This window comes from Manihot esculenta, chromosome 2 (assembly GCF_001659605.2).
Source record: "Manihot esculenta cultivar AM560-2 chromosome 2, M.esculenta_v8, whole genome shotgun sequence".
NCBI lineage: Eukaryota > Viridiplantae > Streptophyta > Magnoliopsida > Malpighiales > Euphorbiaceae > Manihot > Manihot esculenta.
The window spans coordinates 24,193,289-24,205,301 of record NC_035162.2 but is presented as its reverse complement, the minus strand read 5'-3'; positions in this window follow the sequence as shown (position 1 = coordinate 24,205,301).

Here is a 12,013-nt window from a genome sequence, read left to right as displayed (position 1 = left end):
GACCCTACACCTTTATTAATTATTAAAAGATATTTTAAAAAATTTAAACATTAAATAAAATTAATACTAATCATTTTATATATTATTATAATATAAAAATAAAATAATTACAAATTTAAAAAAAATAAAAAGAAGTTTAAGACGAACAAAAAATTTTAAAATTTTAAATTATTATAATTTTTAAAAAATATTAAATTTTATTAATTTTTTAATTACATTTATCTTAAAAAAATTAAATTTTATTAAATCTTAAAAATATTTAAAAAAACTTAAACATAAAATAAAATTAATGCTAATCATTTTATATATTATTATAATATTAAAATTTAAAATATTATATTTTATAAAAAATAATTATTTTTAAAACTATCGTTTTAAAAGTTTCTGCACAAATTTATTTGTAAAAATTTAAATATGTAGATTATGTTTATTTAGCTTTATTTAATTTTATAATTATATTTTAGAGATAAATTTATATAAAAATATAATTAAATAATTTTTTAATTATATAATTTATGGGCGATTAAAACTTTTTTAAAAAATTAACTATTTAATCTCTTAAATAAAAATACTAATTAATTAATTTTAAAAAATTTTAAAACTTAATTAATAAATTTTTTAAAGTTATAAAAATTAAATAAAAATTATATTAAAAATATTATTTAGTCTGAAATACCTTATATTTTTAATTATTAACATTTAATATTTAGATAATTAAATTTTAAAATAAGAATTATTCTGCTAAAATTTTCAATACATATAAAAATAAAAATTATAATCACATATTAAATTATAATTTATAATTTTATTTTTATATCTCAAAAAAAATTATATACACATTTAAAAATAATTTTATATGTTAAAAAAAAATTATATAATATTTAAAAATAAAAATTAGTTTATAGAAAAACCTCATGGAGATCACAGTATGCAAAATAAAAATTAGTTTATAGAAAAACCTCATGGAGATCACAGTATGCTGGAGGTGGAATGCTGGAGGAGAAAGTGTAGAGCAAGTGTGGAGATGCTGGAGGACTGAGGTCGCATGCTTGAAAAGGAAGTGTAGAGCAAGTGTGGAGAGGGAGAAGAAAAGAAATAATACAGAGATGAAAAATGAGGAAAATGGGGATACATACATAAAAAGCCAAAAGGTTAAAAGCCAAAGTCTTGGGGCTGTACATGCAAGTCCACTTCGCGCGCATGCAAGTCCACCTGGCGCGCATGCAGCGTGTAGGCGGATGCATACATGAAAAGTGTCCGACACCTTACACGCCACGCTGCATCCGCGGTGTCACGGGCTCGCATTTTGACACTCGTTTGGGACTGTGCGGCACTTTACTTGAATGCCTTCAAGCCAAGTCAGTCTTAGGAATCACCCGATCCCCTGTGATAGGGGTGAGCAGTATTCGATTCAAATCGAAAAAACTGACCGAACCGAATTAATTTTAAAATTAGGTTTGATTTTTTATTCAATTCGTGTCGGTTTAGTTTTTAATTTCAAAAATTTCGGTTATTTCGGTTCGGTTTGATTTTTATAAAAAAAATCAAAAAAACCGAACCGATTAGTGATAATAATATGTTATTTTTAATAATATAGAGAAATTAAAATATTTTAATTAAATTTTAAAATATTAAAAATAAAGTGTAAAAAATAAAAAATTTATTAAAAATCGAAACTGATCAAACAGAATTGAATAGAACCGAATCAGACCGGTTCGGTTTGATTCAGTTTCTGATCAAAATCGATTCAGTTTTTATAAATACTAAAATTTTGATTTTTAGTTTATTCGGTTTGGTTCGATTTTGAACCGAACCGACTGAATGCTCACCCCTACCCTATGAACATGAATATCCTGATTAGTCAATGTTACATTCGCGAACAACGAAGCCAATAGGCAGCATTCAATTCGAAACCTCATAGTAGGTACAAAAGATAAGAACTGAACATGATAATTTATGAACATGCTACTTATTTTATTCCGAGGGCAAAATAGTAATTATACATTATCATCGATACCATCATTACAATAATTCTCACCTCCCTTGTAGACAGGGAGACAGTCTACAAGGAGTGAAGGCACAGCTCAAGATCTCCATAGGCCTACGATAGCCAATTGGGCCCAGTCCCTGCTGGTGGCCAACTAGTCACTCCCTCCTAAAGAGCCTTATGAACAACTTGGCTTATGACAGGAGAAGACATCAATATGTCTCAGATGAGACACCCCTCTAAATAAATAATCTAAAGGGAATTTCAAATATCTGATACGGCCTTTAGCTAACTAATATTTTACACTAATTTATCCCAATATTATTTTCCTAAAACTCAACTGTTGAAAAATTACAGTTTTGGTCCCTGAGATTCTAGGACCCTAACACTCTCCCCCACTTAAATAGTCGATGTCCTCATCGACTAAACTTCTTGGAGGTCTTCAATCTTCTGCTTGGACACTTGATTCTTTATCACACTTGGAGTTGCTTTCATAGGTTCGCTTGTACGTTGTTTGCACAAAAATTGGTATTTGATCGAACACTTGGTCTTGAATGCTCCGTCCTTTGGTGTCCCAATCTTCTGCAATTCTATTTGGAGGTGGGTGCTTCAATTCTCTGTGTGAAATTATGAAATGAACTCTATTAACTGCTGGTTTTGAGTGACGATTAGGCTTGTAAAATCTCCATTCGAGGATTAGTATTCCTTCTTTATATCTGTAATAGTCTCATAAGAAATATCATTAATCTCCTAAGATACGTCAGTCTTCCTTCTTTATATCTATAATAGTCTCATAAGAAATATCATTAGTCTCCTAAGATAATAATTACTCAAGCACGTTATCCAAAACAAATAGCAACACTATTTTAACTCAATAGTAATGAATTGATAAGAGAGACTCCCTTTATTCTGCCAATAGCAACACCATAGCCGTTGTCTCAAGTTACACATATGTTCCTTAGTCCTCTTTGACGTTCTTCTCTGTTGGCGCCTTTCTTTTTATCTTCGTTGGTCTCATGAGTTCTATGCATTATTCAATACCTGACTGAAACCCAACTGAATTCTAACAAAACCATGTTATACTCCATTCCTTGCTTATAGATAGCTACACAATATATATGGTCAATATCGGTTTGTTCAAATTTTCTTGAGTCCCTCACATGAAGAACTCGACTAAAACCTTTCAAATGTCCAAGAATAATTTATGTAATGAAATGTGTCAAGAAATTTAGGAAACATTGTACCAGATTAGAGGTTGAGGGGTCCTTCACATTACCATTTGATAACTCCGAGTTACCTTTAGGACTCCACCTATGATCATCACTTTGGACACCATACTTTTGTTGTCTGGCTTCAAGGTCATATCTTGTGTTGTTCTCTAATTACCTTCCATTTGTACTTTGTTATTCATCGTGTGATTTCTTAGCTTCATCACAATTGTGGTTTTCCATTGACACTTGATGCATTTGTAGCTCCCTTGACAATTTCCATAGGTACCGCTCCGAGTAGAAATCAAACTTTAATTGGCATGATGATCCTCCTCTCTTCTGCCTTCCCCAAATTTACACGAGCTTCTTTCCACTGCAACTTGAAAGGTTGCTTTTAACTGTTTGAAGAGTGAACACGTTTTCCACCATCATGATTGCTTTGTCACTGGCACCCATCGTTCAATACTCCTTTATTCTTAATCGCCTCTCACCCCTTCGCAGAACTTTTCTACGCTGGCATTCTTGAATTCTTCTTGTGCTTGATTGTAAATTTCAATAAGTTGATTTACACATGAACAATGGTAGCATTCTCTTCTCTGTTTATCTAAGGGGCACAAACTCAATTTGAAACAGTTAAAAAACATGTTATGTTCTTACCTTCAATTACTATAATTTTATCAAGTAGGTTACAAGAAACCTGATTTCTCACCACACAAAGACATGCAAAACCATTGGTCTTATATAACATTACAAGAAATTCAAGAGATACTTATACCAATCCCACTCATGGGATTCCGCACTTGTTCTGCTTCTTGATTCGCTTTGTTTAGATAGAAAACTCTGTCTCTGATTGTCATCGTATAACACCATTCTTCCTTCTGTAATGTTAGTAACCTGAGCTCTCCCTTGGTATAGGAATTTCACTTTAGCACCAATACCACTTTATTGCTAAATATGCCAACCATAAGGAAACAACTTTGTGCACAAGTTAAGTATCAAGCTTATGTTGGTTTACAAAAGGAAATTATAATGGAAAAAATAATAAATTTACTCATAAATTAGCAATACCAATGTTCAGCCTTATACGTTGATAATCGATGTTAAGTTTACTTTTAATCCACTTGTGTTGGATAGCCACTATGCTCCCCTTACTCCAGGCCAAACACTCTCTCCATTAACAGGGGTCTTCTGTTATTGTATATGCCCTAGGCTATTATCTTGGACCTTTTTGTATGTCGTTTTGGTTATTAATAAAAGAGGTTTTTATCATTATTATTTGTTTGCATGTTACATAATAATGATTATCATCCCTGGTTACTTATTATTATGTTGATAATAATAAAATATAACTAGTATGATTATTGATTGATAATCATAAGATGATTATGTATATGTTGATATAATTCAATAATCATAGATACTTGTTAGAGAACAAAGTATTGGATGGACCCGCACTGAGATCACTACATGGATTATTGTCATAAGTGAATCTCAAAGTAGTTGTGTCTTAATCCTTTAACTTGAGATTGTCATAGTTTTCAACATGAGGACTATTATGTTTTGACATAACCAAACATTGTCTTTAATCGGACAATCATAAAGGTTATGATTGAGCATAATAGAAATTATGTAGAGGATAATGAACAATCAAGATATGATTTGTCCCTCTCTCTGAGAGAGATATCTTCTGGACCCCTCGATAAGTGAGATTGAGAAATGCATGGTCGTGCTCAAATGAATTGATAGTGTGATCAATATCATTTGAATTTATCAGTCTACTTAGAGATCGAGAAATCATAAGTTTGAATATTATAAGTTTGACATTGACCATAACTTATGTTCAAACTAGATATCGTGTGACAAAGGAATTAATACAAGTTCTATTTATTAGGATTTATTGGACTATTAATTCTCATATTAATTGGGTAGTCATAATGTCTTGCTAGAGGCCACTTATGACTTATGGGCCTTATGGGACTAGGTCTATTGCCAATTAATGTGAGCCTATTGGGTCACACACAAAAGAACGTTGTTGATGTGCTATGTCATATTAATGGGCTAAAAACCCAAAGCCCATTAATATAATTAATAATAATAAAATGTTATTATTATTAATCATTACTATAATTAATAATAATAAGTGTTATTATTATTAATATTAATCATTAATATAATTAATAATAATAAAGTGTTATTATTATTAATCATTTATTATTATGAGATAATAATATTTAAAAGATCTGCAGTCTATCTATAATTGTTACAGATAAAGGACTCTATCACATAAGATATTTGAGTATCTGTGAGATAGTGGAATGAACACAACTCCTTTTAGGAAAAGGAGTTGTGGGATGAACACAACTCCTTGTAGGAAAAGGATTTGTGTGAAAACAAAAGACTGAAACATATAAATACTCCTTCTACGAATTTAGGAGTGATGATTTTTTTGAGAAAACTCAGTATAAAAGGCTGCAGATTATGGAGCACATAATCTATCTATCTTTGAGAGAGCTAGTACTCTAGAAGGATAGAAGACGTTCGTGTGGATACCATAGATGGTGTTCGTTTGAAAAAGCAGCACCATCAGTCCAACATTGTATCTTCTCGACGAGATTAACAAGTTAGTCTCGTATCCTTCTTGTGAATTAAACGAAGCACTCAGATTCTGGCAAAGAAAATCAGAGAAATTTTATTTTTCCGCTACGCCTTTGGGTTGCAATAATCTCGAGATTTTCCAACAGTGGTATGAGAGCCAACCTGTGTTTTTCGTTTCAGTTAATTATGCCATGATTGATATTATATATGCGATATATGTTTATTAGAATGGCATGATAATTATGGATGAATGATTGGAGCATTTAGATAATTTTAATTTTTAGGTGAAATATGGATCTTAACCCACTTAAATATTATTATTTTTGAGGGTTATATTTTAGTGGGAGATTATTATCACCTCAATATTAATTTACTAAATTGATTATATTTGCATATTTTGTAGATAATTATGGCTGCTAATAACAATTCCACCTTATCACTGCGATCCATCTTTGAGAAGGATAAACTGAAAGATAATGGGTCTAAGGGACGAGGCAAGCCTAAATGGCAATCCAAGGCAAAAGTTCCTAAGGAAATAGTTCCTAAGGAAGGAATCTGCTTCCATTGCAAGGAACCAGGGCATTGGAAGAGAAATTGCAAACTCTATTTGGATGAGTGCAAGAAGAAGAATAGTAGTGAGACTACGACTTTAGGTATTTATGTTATAGATATTAATTTATCTATTTCTACTTCATGGGTATTAGATACCAGATGTGGCTCTTACATTTGTACAAATGTGAAGGGTCTCAAAAGGGGTAGAAAACTGAAAAAGGGCGATGTAGACCTACGTGTAGGCAATGGAGCAAGAGTTGCTGCCATAGCTGTAGGGACATATGAACTTGTGTTGCCCAATGGGCTTTTGTTAGTTTTGAACAATTGCTTTTATGTTCCTACTTTGAGTAGGAATATTATTTCAGTTTCTGTTTTGGACGATGAAGGTTTTTCATTTCTTATTAAGAATAAGAAATGCTCCATTAATAAAGATGATTTGCTTTATTGTATTGCAAATTCATATGATGGCCTTTATGTCCATGATCTAGATGATTCTAAAGACAACAATATCTATAACATAACTTCTAAGAAAACTAAGCCAAATGAGGTAAACCTAACATATTTATGGCACTGTCGTCTTAGCCATATAAATAAGGATCGCATATCTAAGCTCCATAAAGATGGTTTATTAGATTCATTTGATTTTGAATCATTTGAAAATTGTGAATCTTGTTTGCTTGGTAAGATGACAAAGGACCCTTTCACTGGACAAGGTCAAAGGGCTTCAGATTTATTGGGCTTAATACATACATATGTATGTGGCCCACTAAGCATTAGTGCTAAGGGAGGTTATCAGTACTTCATTACATTCACTGATGATTTCAGTAGGTATGGCTATATCTACCTAATGAAACATAAGCATGAATCTTTTGAAATGTTTAGAACCTTTCAAAATGAAGTACAAAATCAACTTGGTAGAACTATTAAAGTACTTCGATCTGATCGAGATGGTGAATATTTGAGCCAAGATTTTGATGAACATCTTAGAAACTGTGGAATTGTTTCACAATTGACTCCTCCAGGAACTCCACAATGGAATGGTATTTCTGTAAGGAGAAATCAAACTTTATTAGATATGGTTCGATCTATGATGAGTCAAACAAATCTCCTTTTATCGTTTTGAGGTTATGCCTTGGAAACAGCTGCATTCATTTTAAACCGAGTATCATCGAAAGCGGTTGAAAAGACACCATATGAGTTATGGACTGGCAAGATGCCCAGTTTGTCTTTCCTTAAGATTTGGGGTTGTGAGGCTTATGTGAAACGCCCAATTTCAAATAAGCTAGCTCCAAAATCTACCAAGTGCAATTTTGTGGGGTATCCTAAGGAAACCAAAGGATACTATTTCTATATTCCCTCAGAGAACAAAGTGTTTTTTGCTTGAAATGGTACCTTTTTAGAAAAGGAATTTATCTCTCAGAGATTCAGTGGGAGTATAGTGCAACTTGAGAAAATTCAAGCACCACAAGAGAGCATTGAACCGCCGATAGGACCACTTTCAGAACCACAAACAGTTGTGAAAACTGAAAGGGTGACACAAGTCCCACGCAGATCTGATAGGACACGTCATCAGCCTGAGAGATATGGATTTCTCATGACTGATAGCCGTAAACTTTTGCTCATTGATCAAGATGAGCCTACTACCTATCAAGAGGCTGTGTCAGGTCTAGATTTTGAGAAATGGCTTTCTGCCATGAAATCTGAAATGCAATCCATGTATGACAATCGAGTTTGGTCATTAATTAATCCCCCTGAGGGTGTTAAGACTATTGGTTGCAAATGAATTTTCAAGAAGAAAACTGACATGGATGGAAATGTACATACCTACAAAGCAAGGCTTATTACAAAAGGTTTCAAACAGATTCATGGTATAGACTATGATGAGACCTTTTTGCCAGTAGCAATGCTTAAGTCGGTTAGAATTCTCATTGCCATTGCTGCATACTATGATTATGAGATATGGCAAATGGATGTCAAAACAACTTTCCTTAATGGAAACTTGCTCGAGGATGTGTACATGACACAACCTGAGGGTTTTGAAATCCTTGAGAATTCTAAAAAGATTTGCAAGCTTCAGAGATCCATTTATGGATTGAAGCAAGCTTCTCGGAGCTGGAATCTTCATTTTGATGAGACAGTCAGGGACTTTGGATTCATCAAGAATGAAGATGAACCTTGTGTTTACAAGATAGTTAGTGGGAGTGCATTGTGTTTCTAGTCCTATATGTGGATGACATATTACTCATTGGAAATGATATCCCTGCCTTGCAAAAGGTTAAGACTTGGTTAGGGAATTCTTTTTCAATGAAAGACTTAGGTGAGGCTGCTTATATCCTTGGTGTTAAGATCTATAGGGATAGATCTAAGAGGATAATTGGTTTGAGTCAAAGTACTTATATTGACAAGGTGCTGAAAAGGTTCAGCATGCAAGATTCCAAAAGAGGATTCTTACCCATGTCTCATGGTATTCATCTCAGCAAGAATCAATGTCCTATGACATCTGATGAGCGAGAACGGATGAATAAGATTCCTTATGCTTCTGCTATTGGATCTATCATGTATGCCATGTTATGTACTAGACCAGACGTCTCATATGCATTAAGCACAACAAGCAGATATCAGGCAGATCCCAGTGAAAGTCACTAGACAGTTGTTAAGAATATTCTAAAGTACCTTAGAAGGACTGAGGATGCATTCATAGTTTATGGAGGATTGGAAGACAAGCTAGTTGTAAATGCTTACACAGATGCTAGTTTCCAAACCGACATAGATGACTTGAGATCGCAGTTACGATTCGTATTCACTTTAAATGGTGGAGTTGTTAGCTGAAAAAGTTCCAAGCAGAGCACTGTAGCAGATTCTACAACATAAGTTGAGTATATAGTAGCATCAGATGCAGCTAAGGAGGCAGTCTGGTTGAAGAAATTCATCTCAGAGTTGGGAGTGGTTCCCAACATTGCAAATCCTATGGACCTTTATTGTGATAACAATGGTGCCATAGCATAGGCAAAGGAGCCCAGATCTCATCAGAGATCTAAACACATACTCAGGCGATATCACCTTATTTGAGAGATCATTGATAGATGAGATATCAAAATATGCAAAGTAGACACAAATGACAACAATGCATATCCACTGACCAAGCCTCTTTCACAGGTCAAGCATGATCAGCACACTAGGTCTATGGGTATTAGATACTTGTATGATAAGGCCTAGTGCAAGTGGGAGATTGTTAGTGTATATGCCCTAGGCCATTATCTTGGACCTTTTTGTATGTCGTTTTGGTTATTAATAAAAGAGGTTTTTATCATTATTATTTGTTTGCATTTTACATAATAATGATTATCATCCCTGGTTACTTATTATTATATTGATAATAATAAAATATAACTAGTATGATTATTGATTGATAATCATGAGATGATTATGTATATGTTGATATAATTCAATAATCATAGATACTTGTTAGAGAACAAAGTATTGGATGGACCCGCACTGAGATCACTACATGGGTTATTGTCATAAGTGAATCTCAAAGTAGTTATGTCTTAATCATTTGACTTGAGATTGTCATAGTTTCCAACATGAGGACTATTATGTTTTGACATAACCAAACATTGTCTTTAATCAGACAATCATAAAAGGTTATAATTGAGCATAATAGAATTTATGTAGAGGATAATTAACAATCAAGATAGGATTTGTCCCTCTCTAAGAGAGATATCTTCTAGGCCCCTCGATAAGTGAGACTGAGAAATGCATGGCCGTGCTCAAATGAATTGATAGTGTGATCAATATCATTTGAATTTATCAGTCCACTTAGAGATCGAGAAATCATAAGTTTGAACATTATAAGTTTGACATTGACCATGACTTATGTTCAAACTAGATATCGTGTGACAAATGGATTAATACAGGTTCTATTTATTAGGCTTTATTGGACTATTGATCCTCATATTAGTTGGGTAGTCATAATGTCTTGCTAGAGGCCACTTATGACTTATGGGCCTTGTGGGACTGGGCCTATTGCCAATTAATGTGAGCCTATTGGGTCACTCACAAAAGAACGTTGTTGATGTGCTATGTCATATTAATGGGCTAAAAGCCCAAAGCCCATTAATATAATTAATAATAATAAAGTGTTATTATTATTATTAATAATTTATTATTATGAGATAATAATATTTAAAAGATCTGCAGTCTATCTGTAACTGTTACAGATAAATGACTCTACCACATAAGATATTTGAGTATCTGTGAGATTGTGATAGTGGAATGAACACTCCTTTTAGGAAAAGGAGTTGTGGGATGAACACAACTCCTTTTAGGAAAAGGATTTGTGTGAAAACAAAAGACTGAAACATATAAATACTCCTTCTACGAATTTAGGAGTGATGATTTTTTTGAGAAAACTTAGTCTAAAAGGCTGCAGATTGTGGAGCACATAATCTATCTATCTTTGAGAGAGTTAGCACTCTAGAAGGATAGAAGACGTTCTATGTGGATACCATAGAGGGTGTTCGTTTAAAAAAGCAGCACCATCAGTCCAGCATTGTATCTTCTCGACGAGATTAACAGGTTAGTCTCATATCCTTCTTGTGAATTAAACGAAGCACTCGGATTCTGGCAAAGGAAATCAGAGAAATTTTATTTTTCCGCTGCGCCTTTGGATTGCAATAATCTCGGGATTTCCCAACATCTTCACCAATTGGAATAGAGATCACCTTTGTAGTCCTTGCGAAGATCCACCGTGGTTAACACCTCAAACCATTCAGAGGGTTCTCCTCAAATCTATTTCACCTTTCTAAGTCTCCAATTGAATGGATACCTCAAGGACTTACCACAATGCTCAATGTATTGAGTTTGACTACAACATTTTCGCTTACTTTGTCTTATCGCACCCTTAGTCTCAGCTTCAATGTGACTATATCCATGGCACATTGGTCAATGAACCTGGTACCTGCAACTGTTTCTATTACTTTCAAGGGCTAAAATGTAATTTTTCACCCTAGCCAAGTGGGTTCCACGGCATTAATCTGCTGGCCAACCAGTTTCTGGGCTGTTCTGGTTGATTACTGGCTGACTGGGGTGGAACTAGCCAATTCTGGGGCATTTTGGAATTTTCGTAGGCCAACCAGTGTGTTTTGGCTCATTCCCTCTCGCCCCAAGCGCTTCTGGAAGCTTCGCGTGCCTTCCAGTCCATTATGTGCCTCGCATCGTAGGCCAACCAGCTCCGCAGGCCAACCAACTCCGTAGGCCAACCATCTCCGTAGGCCAACCAACTTTGTAGGCCAACCAACTCCGTAGGCCAACGACGCATTTCGCAGGCCCAGTTGATAGCGGGCCTTCTCTCGTAGGCCTACCAGCACCCTATCAACTGCCTGCCCACAATTGCTGCCACCAACGCCTCTTGCACTCCACAGGGTTGTTCCCCCAATTCCTCCTTCACAAAATTCTTTGTCTCAGCGTTCAACCATCTCTAAAAATCATCTAATCCAATAAGCTCCATCACATCTTTATGTTACCAACAAGAGGCAAAAATATCACTTGCATGTACTCAATATTGGAGTTTACCAACTCCCTCGAGGGTTAAATGTCATGTTCTTAGAGTAAAATTGCATCTACATGCTCTCTTCGCTATCTCATAGGTGTGAGTTATACATCCCATTCC